The 16,357-nt window shown below is 48.6% G+C and overlaps 11 non-coding genes across 11 annotated transcripts; all 11 read left to right on the top strand.

Annotated features, from left to right (window-relative positions):
• Window positions 1-725: 725 nt before the first annotated feature.
• On the top strand, window positions 726-798 carry Trnaa-ugc (transfer RNA alanine (anticodon UGC)). The gene has a single exon. It is a non-coding gene; the product is annotated as a tRNA-Ala (tRNA).
• A 423-nt stretch (window positions 799-1,221) lies between these two features.
• On the top strand, window positions 1,222-1,294 carry Trnaa-agc (transfer RNA alanine (anticodon AGC)). The gene has a single exon. It is a non-coding gene; the product is annotated as a tRNA-Ala (tRNA).
• A 7,688-nt stretch (window positions 1,295-8,982) lies between these two features.
• Window positions 8,983-9,055, top strand: Trnaa-agc (transfer RNA alanine (anticodon AGC)). Its single transcript has one exon. It is a non-coding gene; the product is annotated as a tRNA-Ala (tRNA).
• Window positions 9,056-10,113: 1,058 nt separating this feature from the next.
• Window positions 10,114-10,186, top strand: Trnaa-ugc (transfer RNA alanine (anticodon UGC)). The gene has a single exon. It is a non-coding gene; the product is annotated as a tRNA-Ala (tRNA).
• Window positions 10,187-10,609: 423 nt separating this feature from the next.
• On the top strand, window positions 10,610-10,682 carry Trnaa-agc (transfer RNA alanine (anticodon AGC)). Its single transcript has one exon. It is a non-coding gene; the product is annotated as a tRNA-Ala (tRNA).
• A 1,058-nt stretch (window positions 10,683-11,740) lies between these two features.
• Trnaa-ugc (transfer RNA alanine (anticodon UGC)) lies at window positions 11,741-11,813 on the top strand. The gene has a single exon. It is a non-coding gene; the product is annotated as a tRNA-Ala (tRNA).
• A 423-nt stretch (window positions 11,814-12,236) lies between these two features.
• On the top strand, window positions 12,237-12,309 carry Trnaa-agc (transfer RNA alanine (anticodon AGC)). Its single transcript has one exon. It is a non-coding gene; the product is annotated as a tRNA-Ala (tRNA).
• Window positions 12,310-13,367: 1,058 nt separating this feature from the next.
• On the top strand, window positions 13,368-13,440 carry Trnaa-ugc (transfer RNA alanine (anticodon UGC)). Its single transcript has one exon. It is a non-coding gene; the product is annotated as a tRNA-Ala (tRNA).
• Window positions 13,441-13,863: 423 nt separating this feature from the next.
• Window positions 13,864-13,936, top strand: Trnaa-agc (transfer RNA alanine (anticodon AGC)). Its single transcript has one exon. It is a non-coding gene; the product is annotated as a tRNA-Ala (tRNA).
• Window positions 13,937-14,994: 1,058 nt separating this feature from the next.
• Trnaa-ugc (transfer RNA alanine (anticodon UGC)) lies at window positions 14,995-15,067 on the top strand. The gene has a single exon. It is a non-coding gene; the product is annotated as a tRNA-Ala (tRNA).
• Window positions 15,068-15,490: 423 nt separating this feature from the next.
• On the top strand, window positions 15,491-15,563 carry Trnaa-agc (transfer RNA alanine (anticodon AGC)). The gene has a single exon. It is a non-coding gene; the product is annotated as a tRNA-Ala (tRNA).
• Window positions 15,564-16,357: the final 794 nt, after the last annotated feature.

Below are 16,357 nucleotides of genomic sequence, written 5' to 3'. Positions count from 1 at the left end.
GAGTGAGTTGTATGTTTTGCGATACTCTGTCTCTGACAAGCAAGCAGAGGTGACACAGGCGCGAACACGGGAAGCTTGCAGCCCCTCGCTGCCTGCAGACACCGAGCAGCCACACTAGGTGGGCGGCCTAAGCCGTAGGCGAAATGTGCTCACTCGCTTGGGCGCGACGTCAAGCTCTAAATAAGGCTTTCACTAGCGTGAGCGTTGCGTGAGCGTCGTGGAAAGTCGGAAAAGTCGTCTGCATGGGTGAGTGCCATGTTTGGGGAGCGTTTCGTAGTTTGCGCAGTGCAATGGAGACGCGGAAACGTGTTGTGGCCCAGTGTTTTGCAGTTGGACGACAAGAGTGGTACACAGTAGTAAAGTGCGAGGCAGTGAGTTGGCATGAACAGTCGAGTGCACAATTGGGCTTCAGATGTGCTTGTTACCTCAGGCGCGGTGTGATTGTCGACAAGGTTTGTGACTGTCCTTTCAAAAAATGGCTCTGAGCACTATGGGACTCAACTGCTGTGGTCATCAGTCGACTGTCCTTTCAATTTAAGACGTTAAATACAGACGTAATTTGTAGTCGTAATACCAGAGCATCGAAACTACTTGGAACTCTTGTGTATATGAACTTGACCGCGCCTTTGTACACTGGTCCCTTCACCCCTACAAACCAACCAACCATCAGGTCCGTGCACATCAGAGTAGCAAAGAATGGAAAACAGCGCAGCTTTGTTGCCCTTGGGGGCGTAGCTCAGTTGGTAGAGCGTTCGCTTTGCATGTAAAAGGTCCCGGGTTCAAGCCCCGGCGCCTCCATGTTTTGTGGACAGTGCATGGTAAGTGTTGGTCGCGGCGAGCCTAAAGACACGCAAGATGTTGCAAAGCCAGCGTCACAGCTCATGTGATGTATACTGACGTAAGGAGAGCAAGACGTAAATGTGAGGACCGGCTGTTGTCGAGGTGTCATCGAGTGCAAATCTGTCTTAGGTATAACGGCCTAACCTCAAAGAAGTCTAGAGAGTGGACAACACGTTCGTCTTACTCAGAGCGGTGGCCGAACGCTATTTTCGACGTTGTGCGCGCCACTTTAATTTTGGCCAACTACGATTCGATACAGAATGCAGGAAACCTGAAAGACACCCTCACGGACACATTGAGAATAGTGTTTGTCTGCGGAATAATGGGAGTGCAAGGGGTCTGTGATATTGATATGGTTGTATGTAGCACTATTCGTCATCAGGGGGCGTAGCTCAGATGGTAGAGCGCTCGCTTAGCATGCGAGAGGTACTGGGATCGATACCCAGCGCCTCCAGAATTTTTAACACACCTACATGCGCACACTGCCACGCAAGTGGGATAATTCACAGCCAGCGAATGTGTCAAGGCAGATACGAGCGAACGATTAGCAGCCACAACTGGCAAGCGTGATGTTACGCGCAGGAAGCACCCTCCTCCCACCGCTACACTGAATTTAGAAACAGTACAAGTCTGCCCTTAAGATTCTCAAACCTATGTCGGAAAGATCTGCCTTGCGCCGAGTTCACAAAAATCCCACTGCACATTCCCATTCTTTACGTGCAGTCGGCTGCTACTGGTGTTGCTAGTTGTGACTGCTGATGACAGATGCCGTAGCAATCAATTCATGGAGTGAGTTGTATGTTTTGCGATACTCTGTCTCTGACAAGCAAGCAGAGGTGACACAGGCGCGAACACGGGAAGCTTGCAGCCCCTCGCTGCCTGCAGACACCGAGCAGCCACACTAGGTGGGCGGCCTAAGCCGTAGGCGAAATGTGCTCACTCGCTTGGGCGCGACGTCAAGCTCTAAATAAGGCTTTCACTAGCGTGAGCGTCGTGGAAGGTCGGAAAAGTCGTCTGCATGGGTGAGTGCCATGTTTGGGGAGCGTTTCGTAGTTTGCGCAGTGCAATGGAGACGCGGAAACGTGTTGTGGCCCAGTGTTTTGCAGTTGGACGACAAGAGTGGTACACAGTAGTAAAGTGCGAGGCAGTGAGTTGGCATGAACAGTCGAGTGCACAATTGGGCTTCAGATGTGCTTGTTACCTCAGGCGCGGTGTGATTGTCGACAAGGTTTGTGACTGTCCTTTCAAAAAATGGCTCTGAGCACTATGGGACTCAACTGCTGTGGTCATCAGTCGACTGTCCTTTCAATTTAAGACGTTAAATACAGACGTAATTTGTAGTCGTAATACCAGAGCATCGAAACTACTTGGAACTCTTGTGTATATGAACTTGACCGCGCCTTTGTACACTGGTCCCTTCACCCCTACAAACCAACCAACCATCAGGTCCGTGCACATCAGAGTAGCAAAGAATGGAAAACAGCGCAGCTTTGTTGCCCTTGGGGGCGTAGCTCAGTTGGCAGTCAGCCGGCGGACGCGGTCGAGGTCGGACGTGCTGTGCTGCGCGCCGCGCCGTCGTTGTTTTCGTGTGGTGAGTCACTGCGCTTGCTTCAGTGTCTACCAGTGTTTTGGTGTAATCTGGAAATGAACTCGATTTCGTGATGTCTCAACCGAGTAGGAAAGACACATTGAAGTTTACTTTTGACAGAAACTTTGTCCGACCTAAATCTTTTGAAGTTGAGCAATGGTTAGAAGATGAAGTAAAGATAGGACTTGAGGATATAATCGGGATACATCTTTCGATTGTCAGTAGCACCGTTTTCGTTAAATTAGCTCGATCAGACATGTGTGAGAAAATAGTTGAATCTTGTGGTGGTATCCTCAAATTTAAACATAGCGATGGCAATGTGGGTGAAGTTGTTGTTTCGCATGCCGGCCTAGGAATACGGACTGTTCGACTCTTTGAACTTCCATTTGAAATAACCAGTGAACAGATCAACGCAGTGCTCTGTCCCTACGGTAAAATCATCAGCAATATTGCGGAACGTTGGTCTAGTGCACATAAATTCCCGGTTCTTAATGGGGTGCGGCAATTGAAAATCGAGCTGCAGAAGCACATCCCGTCTTATGTTAACATATGCGGGTATCGTGCGATAGTAATGTACGATGATCAGCCTCGAACGTGTGCCGCATGCAACTCGACAGGTCACGTGCGTGCCGAATGCATGCAGAGGCGAGTGGCGCAGCTGCCTGCCGGCGAGGCAGCCAGGCCCCCCGCGATGACAACACTGCCTGTGACGTACGTCGCCGTGGCGCGTGGGCTTTCAGCTACATCCACGGTCACCGAAATCAGTGAAAATACTGTTGTGCCTGCGCCAGTGACGCAAATGGGGACTGTTGCAACGCCGGAAGAGACCCCACCTAAACCCATAGAAGTATCGCCGTCCGTAGTAGTCACAGAAGAACAGGCATCCGACATGCAAACGGCTGCGTCCCAATCGGCCGCTGCTACTCCACGGGGGGAATCTCCAGCAGGTTCCGATCAAGGCCCACACAATCGTACGTCTCCCAGAAAAACTAAAAAACGGAGAGTTGCCCGCCAGGGTGCAGAACAGATTGCACCGGTTCTGCGCGAAAAGGCTAAACAGATAGGTGAACAACTCAGTGACAAAGCATCTGATAGCACAAACCATGATCATCCCTCAGCCAGTTTACCATCAGTCCTTGACAATTTCTCAGATGCTCTCCCTCTGAACCCTGAACAGTCAGCTCAACTCCGAACCGACTGTGATGTCCGCATGGTCAAACTCTATCCTGCACCAGAGTCGGTAACGACCTCGACACAACCGCCGCCAACTAGTTGGGCGGACGATACAGAATCCACTGCCGAAGTAGACAGTATGGATACTTCCGAAACGGTGACAGCCGTCACTTCAGTCTCCAAAGTCGACGATGTTACCGAGAACGATAACGCCTCGACAGACACTGCCGCGCAAAAAGAACGCACGACTGATCCCTTTTCAACCGGAGACTATTTTTAACTCTGCCTTTAAAGTGACTGTCAATACATGTTTTTGTTATCTGGAATTGCTTCCAAAGTGCTTCTACGACGTGACTTGTTTTTTCCAGCGTTATTTCTGTTTGATATCGGACTGATTTTAGGTATTGCTCCTGTTTAGTCCACCACTATTCCGCCACAGGCCTATCGACTTGCTACTCTCAATATTAATAAGATCCGTAGCGCTCTTAAACTGCAACACTTAAAGGACTTTTTATATGCAGCTGATGTAGACATTTTATTTGTACAAGAAGTAACAGAGATCAGACTTGATTGCATACCAGGTTATAATGTGATCACTAATCCTGGGGCCGGTTGCGAATTAGGTACAGCTTTTATTGTGAAGGAAGGTATCATTATTACCGACGTCACAAAACTGCCGAACAGTAGGGGCATTGCGGGCACTTTTTATAACAACAGACTAATTAATGTCTATGCCCCATCCGGTTCCAGTAATAGACGTCAAAGAGCAGAATTTTTTAAAGAAGAAATAGTTCCTCTCTTTGGCGTCCGCCACACCAATGTCATCTTCGGAGGCGACTTTAACTGTGTCATCAGTGCAAAGGACCAGACTCCCAATCTTATCAAATCACTTGAACTGGAACGAATTGTACGAGACTTGCGCTTAGTTGATTCTTGGGAGCTCAAGCATGGGGCAGCACCTGGGTTTACCCATATCACGACCCATTCGGCAAGCCGTCTTGATCGAATTTATGTCACACCCACTTTGAGGAATAACATTCTGCAGTCAGAAGTATGGCCAGTGGCTTTCTCAGACCATGCTGCATACATCTGTACTATAAGTCTAGACCGACAACGGACGTGTCGATACAGGGGCCTGTGGAAATTAAATGTTTCACATCTACAAGACTCGGCGTGTCAAGAAGCCTTCCTCAATACCTGGCGAGAATGTGAGCAACGATTTGCCTCTTATAATTCGGCCATTGATTGGTGGCTGAGGTGCGCCAAACCTAAAATTAGGTGGTGTTTCATGAACTACGCACGGGAAAAGAGCTTTTGGCTTCAAAGGACGATCAATTTCTATTTTCATTGTCTGCGGGAACTGTATATGCTCGGTACTTCGGCTGTCGAGAATTGTCAACGAATTAAGAAAATCCAGGCCAAAATCCTAACCCTAAGGAGGACGCAGCTAGAAGGCTACAAAGTCAGGTCGCGGGTCCAGACAACTGTACACCAAGAACTCACCTCAGTCTACCATATGATCCAAGAAAGTAAGAAAGGGTCCCGTAAAATACTGACGGAGTTAATTGCTGAGGATGGCGCAACGCTGACTACGCACAACGAGATTAAAGCGGCGGTGCTAAACTACTTCACCACCTTGATGTCAAATAAAGAAGTTAACGTGCAAGCGCAGGATGCTCTTTTGAATAATTTGCGCAACAGAGTCAGTCTCGTGGACGCGGAAAAGCTATTAGACGTGGCGACCGAAGAAGACGTGGAATATGTACTCTGGAAAAGTGCTAAGAATAAATCCCCCGGACCTGACGGAATTCCCGCCGAATTCTATCAAAAATTCTGGAACACCATAAGGGCGAAGATAACTTGCATCTGTAACGAACTTCTAGACCACAACAACGTGATCCCCACCAGCTTCTGTGAAGGCATAATCGTTCTAATTAAAAAAACCTCAGGCAGTGCAAACGTAAAAAATCTAAGACCGATAACGCTGCTCAACAGCGACTATAAAATCTTTGCGAGACTTTTGGCCCAAAGGCTTAAATCTACAATGACCAGTATCATTGGCCCTTACCAGACCAGCGTGGGCAAGGATCGGAAAATTCGACAGACTCTGTGCGACTACCGTGATTTAATCTCTATTGCGGAAGTCTGTAAGCTGAAATGTGCCATCGTATCTTTGGACTTCGACAAAGCCTTTGACAGGGTAAACCACCAGTATCTCTTTCGTACCATGTATGCGATGGGTTTTCCACCTGGGTTCGTCGCAATTATAAAACAGATGGTTGCGACTAATTTATCCAGAGTCATCATCAATGGCCAGCCTACCCGAGCAATCGAGATAGCCAGTTCCGTCAGGCAGGGCTGCCCAATGTCCATGGCGCTTTTTGCGATTGCCATTGAGCCTTTGTTAGCTACCCTGACGCAAAGTTTACAGGGCATCGTCATACATGGATCCCGAGTAGTGTGCAAGGCGTATGCAGACGATGTCGGTTTCCTTGTACTAAATAGAACTGAAGTGGAGACCGCACTACAGCTAGTCAGGCAATATGAGCACGCGTCAGGTGCACAACTAAACTGGACAAAGTCCGGAATATTCAATATTGGCCGCGGCCTCGGATCGCACCCTCACAGACAATTACGTCAGCTGAAGATATTCAAGTGCCTTGGAATTGATTTTCAGAGTAATATTCGGCACACCATTGCAACCAACTATCGAAAGCTTCTACGGACTATTCGTGCCAGCATACGGGAACACAGTGTACGGAAACTAAATGAAATTCAGAAAGTAACGGTCGCAAATGTCTACCTCACCTCGAAACTCAATTATATCGCTCAAGTTTTACCAATGTCTGCACTCACTGCAAAACGAATCATGTCAGCATTAGGACAGTTTGTCAGCCGTCACCACATTTTTAAAGTTCAGTTTGACACCTTAACGCTTGCCACAGAAAATGGTGGCTTAAATCTTGTCGATGTTGAAAAGAAGGCGCAAGCTTTATATATATCAACAACTTTCCACCAATGGAAACACTCAGCTGATAGTCTCGCTGCTCACCTGCTTACTGAGATAGCTCCGGCCGACCTCAGTCCACCTATCACGGTGCGACATATTCCAAACGGACTTTACCACTTAAAATGGTTTTTACTGGAGTACAGTTATGTACACACAAGGATCCCCGAACAAGAAATGAAGACAGTGAAACACGTGTACCAGGAACTCATGAAAGATAAGAAGAAAAATAACATTGAAGAAAAATACAACTTTTACGACTGGAAGGTAATCTGGGAGAACATCCATTGTCCGTATTTGCCGTCCACACTGAAATCCACTTGGTATTTCGCAGTTAACAGAAAATTGGCAACTAACTCCAAACTACATAACATACACCTCGCAGAATCACCTTTGTGCACAACGTGTAATTTAATGGATACTGATGAACACAGGTTTGTGTGCGACAACATAAAAGATATATGGGAATATATCACGAACAAGTTAGCACTCATTAGTAGAACATCGCCCAGATATATAACACCTGCTGCCTTTCTGACGCCGGACGATACCCCGTACCCACGGACGAGAAGGAACGCACTAAACTGGTTAAAAGCCGCTACTGTACATTACTTATATACAAAAGAAGACAAGAGTAAAGAAGACTTCTGTGTCTATCTTACAACTCAGCACCATATGCTAATGAAAACGAAAAACTATAAGGATAACTTCGCCAACTACCTGCTCAAAACTGTAATATAAACAAAAAAAAAAAAAAAAAAACAAAAAAAAAAAAAAAGACTACCACATCAATTGATTGAATTTCATGTTAACGAACATTCAGCAGCTACTCACTCAAGATCAGACGGACCATCTATAAGGCGAATAATATGTCATGTTGACCGAACCACAAGTTACTAACACCACTGAAGTAATCAATTGGCAAGAGATCAAGCTTCATTTCGTAAGAAGAAGAAAATTCAGTTTTCTCTTTCGAGCAATATTTTAGTTCTCTTTCAATTTCGCAGAGTTCAGAACAAAGCTTTTTAATTTTAGAAGCAATGGATTTTCAATTTTCTTTTAACTTCCTTGACGTTTTCTGTTACCACAAGGCACTGGAGCCGCCATAAATTTCAGTTACTATTTCCTTAATATGGATGCTTGTATCGTAAGCGAAGCATGTAATCCACATCGTTTTCATTTTCCTTAAATCAAAGGCCTTTGATGCCACACCGACGAAGGTGAATTAATGGCGAGCAGAAGGACGGGCTATAAGGGGTGGATGGAGGCCCGACACAAAAAAAATTAAAAAAGAGAAAAAAAAAAAAAAAAAAAGGGGTATGATTCCTGCTTTGGCTGCAGGAGGTCCCGGGTTCAAATCCCGGACGAGCCCTGCCGTTTTGACCGTGCGGAAGAGTAGGTGGAGCTCACCCACGTTTGCAGCTCTGCAATGAAGAACAAATGCCTGCCGCAGCACGCTTTGTGTAGCACTACGGTCATGAAGGGACCGTTTGGTATGGCAAGAATCTGACACCAGTAAATTACATAGGTCGATTGCTGTAGAAGAGCCGACAGTAATCTTGCATGCAACGGAAAAGAAAGGTTGTCTTTGCACTACATGTGCACCGTGAGTGGAGACGAAGCTCAATCGTGGAGCAGTCTACCTTCATCTGATTAGCGACGACGACAACCAAAGGGTGGGATACAAGACTGAGCGTAGATAAGAGTTTCTCAGTATTAGTTACCTTCACACTTCAACAGAGCTGTGACAAGGCGAGTGCAGTAAGCTCTGGAAAGCCAGTATGAAGCGCACTTGAAGTAGTCCTGAAGAAATGGATTATAAATTTTGCCGGCCAGAATGGAGCTACGAGCAAAAAAAAAAAAAAACAAAAGAAAAAAAAAAAAAAAAAAAAGTTGGTAGAGCGTTCGCTTTGCATGTGAAAGGTCCCGGGTTCAAGCCCCGGCGCCTCCATGTTTTGTGGACAGTGCATGGTAAGTGTTGGTCGCGGCGAGCCTAAAGACACGCAAGATGTTGCAAAGCCAGCGTCACAGCTCATGTGATGTATACTGACGTAAGGAGAGCAAGACGTAAATGTGAGGACCGGCTGTTGTCGAGGTGTCATCGAGTGCAAATCTGTCTTAGGTATAACGGCCTAACCTCAAAGAAGTCTAGAGAGTGGACAACACGTTCGTCTTACTCAGAGCGGTGGCCGAACGCTATTTTCGACGTTGTGCGCGCCACTTTAATTTTGGCCAACTACGATTCGATACAGAATGCAGGAAACCTGAAAGACACCCTCACGGACACATTGAGAATAGTGTTTGTCTGCGGAATAATGGGAGTGCAAGGGGTCTGTGATATTGATATGGTTGTATGTAGCACTATTTGTCATCAGGGGGCGTAGCTCAGATGGTAGAGCGCTCGCTTAGCATGCGAGAGGTACTGGGATCGATACCCAGCGCCTCCAGAATTTTTAACACACCTACATGCGCACACTGCCACGCAAGTGGGATAATTCACAGCCAGCGAATGTGTCAAGGCAGATACGAGCGAACGATTAGCAGCCACAACTGGCAAGCGTGATGTTACGCGCAGGAAGCACCCTCCTCCCACCGCTACACTGAATTTAGAAACAGTACAAGTCTGCCCTTAAGATTCTCAAACCTATGTCGGAAAGATCTGCCTTGCGCCGAGTTCACAAAAATCCCACTGCACATTCCCATTCTTTACGTGCAGTCGGCTGCTACTGGTGTTGCTAGTTGTGACTGCTGATGACAGATGCCGTAGCAATCAATTCATGGAGTGAGTTGTATGTTTTGCGATACTCTGTCTCTGACAAGCAAGCAGAGGTGACACAGGCGCGAACACGGGAAGCTTGCAGCCCCTCGCTGCCTGCAGACACCGAGCAGCCACACTAGGTGGGCGGCCTAAGCCGTAGGCGAAATGTGCTCACTCGCTTGGGCGCGACGTCAAGCTCTAAATAAGGCTTTCACTAGCGTGAGCGTTGCGTGAGCGTCGTGGAAAGTCGGAAAAGTCGTCTGCATGGGTGAGTGCCATGTTTGGGGAGCGTTTCGTAGTTTGCGCAGTGCAATGGAGACGCGGAAACGTGTTGTGGCCCAGTGTTTTGCAGTTGGACGACAAGAGTGGTACACAGTAGTAAAGTGCGAGGCAGTGAGTTGGCATGAACAGTCGAGTGCACAATTGGGCTTCAGATGTGCTTGTTACCTCAGGCGCGGTGTGATTGTCGACAAGGTTTGTGACTGTCCTTTCAAAAAATGGCTCTGAGCACTATGGGACTCAACTGCTGTGGTCATCAGTCGACTGTCCTTTCAATTTAAGACGTTAAATACAGACGTAATTTGTAGTCGTAATACCAGAGCATCGAAACTACTTGGAACTCTTGTGTATATGAACTTGACCGCGCCTTTGTACACTGGTCCCTTCACCCCTACAAACCAACCAACCATCAGGTCCGTGCACATCAGAGTAGCAAAGAATGGAAAACAGCGCAGCTTTGTTGCCCTTGGGGGCGTAGCTCAGTTGGTAGAGCGTTCGCTTTGCATGTGAAAGGTCCCGGGTTCAAGCCCCGGCGCCTCCATGTTTTGTGGACAGTGCATGGTAAGTGTTGGTCGCGGCGAGCCTAAAGACACGCAAGATGTTGCAAAGCCAGCGTCACAGCTCATGTGATGTATACTGACGTAAGGAGAGCAAGACGTAAATGTGAGGACCGGCTGTTGTCGAGGTGTCATCGAGTGCAAATCTGTCTTAGGTATAACGGCCTAACCTCAAAGAAGTCTAGAGAGTGGACAACACGTTCGTCTTACTCAGAGCGGTGGCCGAACGCTATTTTCGACGTTGTGCGCGCCACTTTAATTTTGGCCAACTACGATTCGATACAGAATGCAGGAAACCTGAAAGACACCCTCACGGACACATTGAGAATAGTGTTTGTCTGCGGAATAATGGGAGTGCAAGGGGTCTGTGATATTGATATGGTTGTATGTAGCACTATTTGTCATCAGGGGGCGTAGCTCAGATGGTAGAGCGCTCGCTTAGCATGCGAGAGGTACTGGGATCGATACCCAGCGCCTCCAGAATTTTTAACACACCTACATGCGCACACTGCCACGCAAGTGGGATAATTCACAGCCAGCGAATGTGTCAAGGCAGATACGAGCGAACGATTAGCAGCCACAACTGGCAAGCGTGATGTTACGCGCAGGAAGCACCCTCCTCCCACCGCTACACTGAATTTAGAAACAGTACAAGTCTGCCCTTAAGATTCTCAAACCTATGTCGGAAAGATCTGCCTTGCGCCGAGTTCACAAAAATCCCACTGCACATTCCCATTCTTTACGTGCAGTCGGCTGCTACTGGTGTTGCTAGTTGTGACTGCTGATGACAGATGCCGTAGCAATCAATTCATGGAGTGAGTTGTATGTTTTGCGATACTCTGTCTCTGACAAGCAAGCAGAGGTGACACAGGCGCGAACACGGGAAGCTTGCAGCCCCTCGCTGCCTGCAGACACCGAGCAGCCACACTAGGTGGGCGGCCTAAGCCGTAGGCGAAATGTGCTCACTCGCTTGGGCGCGACGTCAAGCTCTAAATAAGGCTTTCACTAGCGTGAGCGTTGCGTGAGCGTCGTGGAAGGTCGGAAAAGTCGTCTGCATGGGTGAGTGCCATGTTTGGGGAGCGTTTCGTAGTTTGCGCAGTGCAATGGAGACGCGGAAACGTGTTGTGGCCCAGTGTTTTGCAGTTGGACGACAAGAGTGGTACACAGTAGTAAAGTGCGAGGCAGTGAGTTGGCATGAACAGTCGAGTGCACAATTGGGCTTCAGATGTGCTTGTTACCTCAGGCGCGGTGTGATTGTCGACAAGGTTTGTGACTGTCCTTTCAAAAAATGGCTCTGAGCACTATGGGACTCAACTGCTGTGGTCATCAGTCGACTGTCCTTTCAATTTAAGACGTTAAATACAGACGTAATTTGTAGTCGTAATACCAGAGCATCGAAACTACTTGGAACTCTTGTGTATATGAACTTGACCGCGCCTTTGTACACTGGTCCCTTCACCCCTACAAACCAACCAACCATCAGGTCCGTGCACATCAGAGTAGCAAAGAATGGAAAACAGCGCAGCTTTGTTGCCCTTGGGGGCGTAGCTCAGTTGGTAGAGCGTTCGCTTTGCATGTGAAAGGTCCCGGGTTCAAGCCCCGGCGCCTCCATGTTTTGTGGACAGTGCATGGTAAGTGTTGGTCGCGGCGAGCCTAAAGACACGCAAGATGTTGCAAAGCCAGCGTCACAGCTCATGTGATGTATACTGACGTAAGGAGAGCAAGACGTAAATGTGAGGACCGGCTGTTGTCGAGGTGTCATCGAGTGCAAATCTGTCTTAGGTATAACGGCCTAACCTCAAAGAAGTCTAGAGAGTGGACAACACGTTCGTCTTACTCAGAGCGGTGGCCGAACGCTATTTTCGACGTTGTGCGCGCCACTTTAATTTTGGCCAACTACGATTCGATACAGAATGCAGGAAACCTGAAAGACACCCTCACGGACACATTGAGAATAGTGTTTGTCTGCGGAATAATGGGAGTGCAAGGGGTCTGTGATATTGATATGGTTGTATGTAGCACTATTTGTCATCAGGGGGCGTAGCTCAGATGGTAGAGCGCTCGCTTAGCATGCGAGAGGTACTGGGATCGATACCCAGCGCCTCCAGAATTTTTAACACACCTACATGCGCACACTGCCACGCAAGTGGGATAATTCACAGCCAGCGAATGTGTCAAGGCAGATACGAGCGAACGATTAGCAGCCACAACTGGCAAGCGTGATGTTACGCGCAGGAAGCACCCTCCTCCCACCGCTACACTGAATTTAGAAACAGTACAAGTCTGCCCTTAAGATTCTCAAACCTATGTCGGAAAGATCTGCCTTGCGCCGAGTTCACAAAAATCCCACTGCACATTCCCATTCTTTACGTGCAGTCGGCTGCTACTGGTGTTGCTAGTTGTGACTGCTGATGACAGATGCCGTAGCAATCAATTCATGGAGTGAGTTGTATGTTTTGCGATACTCTGTCTCTGACAAGCAAGCAGAGGTGACACAGGCGCGAACACGGGAAGCTTGCAGCCCCTCGCTGCCTGCAGACACCGAGCAGCCACACTAGGTGGGCGGCCTAAGCCGTAGGCGAAATGTGCTCACTCGCTTGGGCGCGACGTCAAGCTCTAAATAAGGCTTTCACTAGCGTGAGCGTTGCGTGAGCGTCGTGGAAGGTCGGAAAAGTCGTCTGCATGGGTGAGTGCCATGTTTGGGGAGCGTTTCGTAGTTTGCGCAGTGCAATGGAGACGCGGAAACGTGTTGTGGCCCAGTGTTTTGCAGTTGGACGACAAGAGTGGTACACAGTAGTAAAGTGCGAGGCAGTGAGTTGGCATGAACAGTCGAGTGCACAATTGGGCTTCAGATGTGCTTGTTACCTCAGGCGCGGTGTGATTGTCGACAAGGTTTGTGACTGTCCTTTCAAAAAATGGCTCTGAGCACTATGGGACTCAACTGCTGTGGTCATCAGTCGACTGTCCTTTCAATTTAAGACGTTAAATACAGACGTAATTTGTAGTCGTAATACCAGAGCATCGAAACTACTTGGAACTCTTGTGTATATGAACTTGACCGCGCCTTTGTACACTGGTCCCTTCACCCCTACAAACCAACCAACCATCAGGTCCGTGCACATCAGAGTAGCAAAGAATGGAAAACAGCGCAGCTTTGTTGCCCTTGGGGGCGTAGCTCAGTTGGTAGAGCGTTCGCTTTGCATGTGAAAGGTCCCGGGTTCAAGCCCCGGCGCCTCCATGTTTTGTGGACAGTGCATGGTAAGTGTTGGTCGCGGCGAGCCTAAAGACACGCAAGATGTTGCAAAGCCAGCGTCACAGCTCATGTGATGTATACTGACGTAAGGAGAGCAAGACGTAAATGTGAGGACCGGCTGTTGTCGAGGTGTCATCGAGTGCAAATCTGTCTTAGGTATAACGGCCTAACCTCAAAGAAGTCTAGAGAGTGGACAACACGTTCGTCTTACTCAGAGCGGTGGCCGAACGCTATTTTCGACGTTGTGCGCGCCACTTTAATTTTGGCCAACTACGATTCGATACAGAATGCAGGAAACCTGAAAGACACCCTCACGGACACATTGAGAATAGTGTTTGTCTGCGGAATAATGGGAGTGCAAGGGGTCTGTGATATTGATATGGTTGTATGTAGCACTATTTGTCATCAGGGGGCGTAGCTCAGATGGTAGAGCGCTCGCTTAGCATGCGAGAGGTACTGGGATCGATACCCAGCGCCTCCAGAATTTTTAACACACCTACATGCGCACACTGCCACGCAAGTGGGATAATTCACAGCCAGCGAATGTGTCAAGGCAGATACGAGCGAACGATTAGCAGCCACAACTGGCAAGCGTGATGTTACGCGCAGGAAGCACCCTCCTCCCACCGCTACACTGAATTTAGAAACAGTACAAGTCTGCCCTTAAGATTCTCAAACCTATGTCGGAAAGATCTGCCTTGCGCCGAGTTCACAAAAATCCCACTGCACATTCCCATTCTTTACGTGCAGTCGGCTGCTACTGGTGTTGCTAGTTGTGACTGCTGATGACAGATGCCGTAGCAATCAATTCATGGAGTGAGTTGTATGTTTTGCGATACTCTGTCTCTGACAAGCAAGCAGAGGTGACACAGGCGCGAACACGGGAAGCTTGCAGCCCCTCGCTGCCTGCAGACACCGAGCAGCCACACTAGGTGGGCGGCCTAAGCCGTAGGCGAAATGTGCTCACTCGCTTGGGCGCGACGTCAAGCTCTAAATAAGGCTTTCACTAGCGTGAGCGTTGCGTGAGCGTCGTGGAAAGTCGGAAAAGTCGTCTGCATGGGTGAGTGCCATGTTTGGGGAGCGTTTCGTAGTTTGCGCAGTGCAATGGAGACGCGGAAACGTGTTGTGGCCCAGTGTTTTGCAGTTGGACGACAAGAGTGGTACACAGTAGTAAAGTGCGAGGCAGTGAGTTGGCATGAACAGTCGAGTGCACAATTGGGCTTCAGATGTGCTTGTTACCTCAGGCGCGGTGTGATTGTCGACAAGGTTTGTGACTGTCCTTTCAAAAAATGGCTCTGAGCACTATGGGACTCAACTGCTGTGGTCATCAGTCGACTGTCCTTTCAATTTAAGACGTTAAATACAGACGTAATTTGTAGTCGTAATACCAGAGCATCGAAACTACTTGGAACTCTTGTGTATATGAACTTGACCGCGCCTTTGTACACTGGTCCCTTCACCCCTACAAACCAACCAACCATCAGGTCCGTGCACATCAGAGTAGCAAAGAATGGAAAACAGCGCAGCTTTGTTGCCCTTGGGGGCGTAGCTCAGTTGGTAGAGCGTTCGCTTTGCATGTGAAAGGTCCCGGGTTCAAGCCCCGGCGCCTCCATGTTTTGTGGACAGTGCATGGTAAGTGTTGGTCGCGGCGAGCCTAAAGACACGCAAGATGTTGCAAAGCCAGCGTCACAGCTCATGTGATGTATACTGACGTAAGGAGAGCAAGACGTAAATGTGAGGACCGGCTGTTGTCGAGGTGTCATCGAGTGCAAATCTGTCTTAGGTATAACGGCCTAACCTCAAAGAAGTCTAGAGAGTGGACAACACGTTCGTCTTACTCAGAGCGGTGGCCGAACGCTATTTTCGACGTTGTGCGCGCCACTTTAATTTTGGCCAACTACGATTCGATACAGAATGCAGGAAACCTGAAAGACACCCTCACGGACACATTGAGAATAGTGTTTGTCTGCGGAATAATGGGAGTGCAAGGGGTCTGTGATATTGATATGGTTGTATGTAGCACTATTTGTCATCAGGGGGCGTAGCTCAGATGGTAGAGCGCTCGCTTAGCATGCGAGAGGTACTGGGATCGATACCCAGCGCCTCCAGAATTTTTAACACACCTACATGCGCACACTGCCACGCAAGTGGGATAATTCACAGCCAGCGAATGTGTCAAGGCAGATACGAGCGAACGATTAGCAGCCACAACTGGCAAGCGTGATGTTACGCGCAGGAAGCACCCTCCTCCCACCGCTACACTGAATTTAGAAACAGTACAAGTCTGCCCTTAAGATTCTCAAACCTATGTCGGAAAGATCTGCCTTGCGCCGAGTTCACAAAAATCCCACTGCACATTCCCATTCTTTACGTGCAGTCGGCTGCTACTGGTGTTGCTAGTTGTGACTGCTGATGACAGATGCCGTAGCAATCAATTCATGGAGTGAGTTGTATGTTTTGCGATACTCTGTCTCTGACAAGCAAGCAGAGGTGACACAGGCGCGAACACGGGAAGCTTGCAGCCCCTCGCTGCCTGCAGACACCGAGCAGCCACACTAGGTGGGCGGCCTAAGCCGTAGGCGAAATGTGCTCACTCGCTTGGGCGCGACGTCAAGCTCTAAATAAGGCTTTCACTAGCGTGAGCGTTGCGTGAGCGTCGTGGAAGGTCGGAAAAGTCGTCTGCATGGGTGAGTGCCATGTTTGGGGAGCGTTTCGTAGTTTGCGCAGTGCAATGGAGACGCGGAAACGTGTTGTGGCCCAGTGTTTTGCAGTTGGACGACAAGAGTGGTACACAGTAGTAAAGTGCGAGGCAGTGAGTTGGCATGAACAGTCGAGTGCACAATTGGGCTTCAGATGTGCTTGTTACCTCAGGCGCGGTGTGATTGTCGACAAGGTTTGTGAC

The sequence above is a fragment of the Schistocerca nitens genome, chromosome 10 (genome assembly GCF_023898315.1).
Source record: "Schistocerca nitens isolate TAMUIC-IGC-003100 chromosome 10, iqSchNite1.1, whole genome shotgun sequence".
Taxonomy (NCBI): domain Eukaryota; kingdom Metazoa; phylum Arthropoda; class Insecta; order Orthoptera; family Acrididae; genus Schistocerca; species Schistocerca nitens.
The sequence above is the reverse complement of the archived record's forward strand: the minus strand, read 5'-3'. Positions and strand labels throughout refer to the sequence as shown.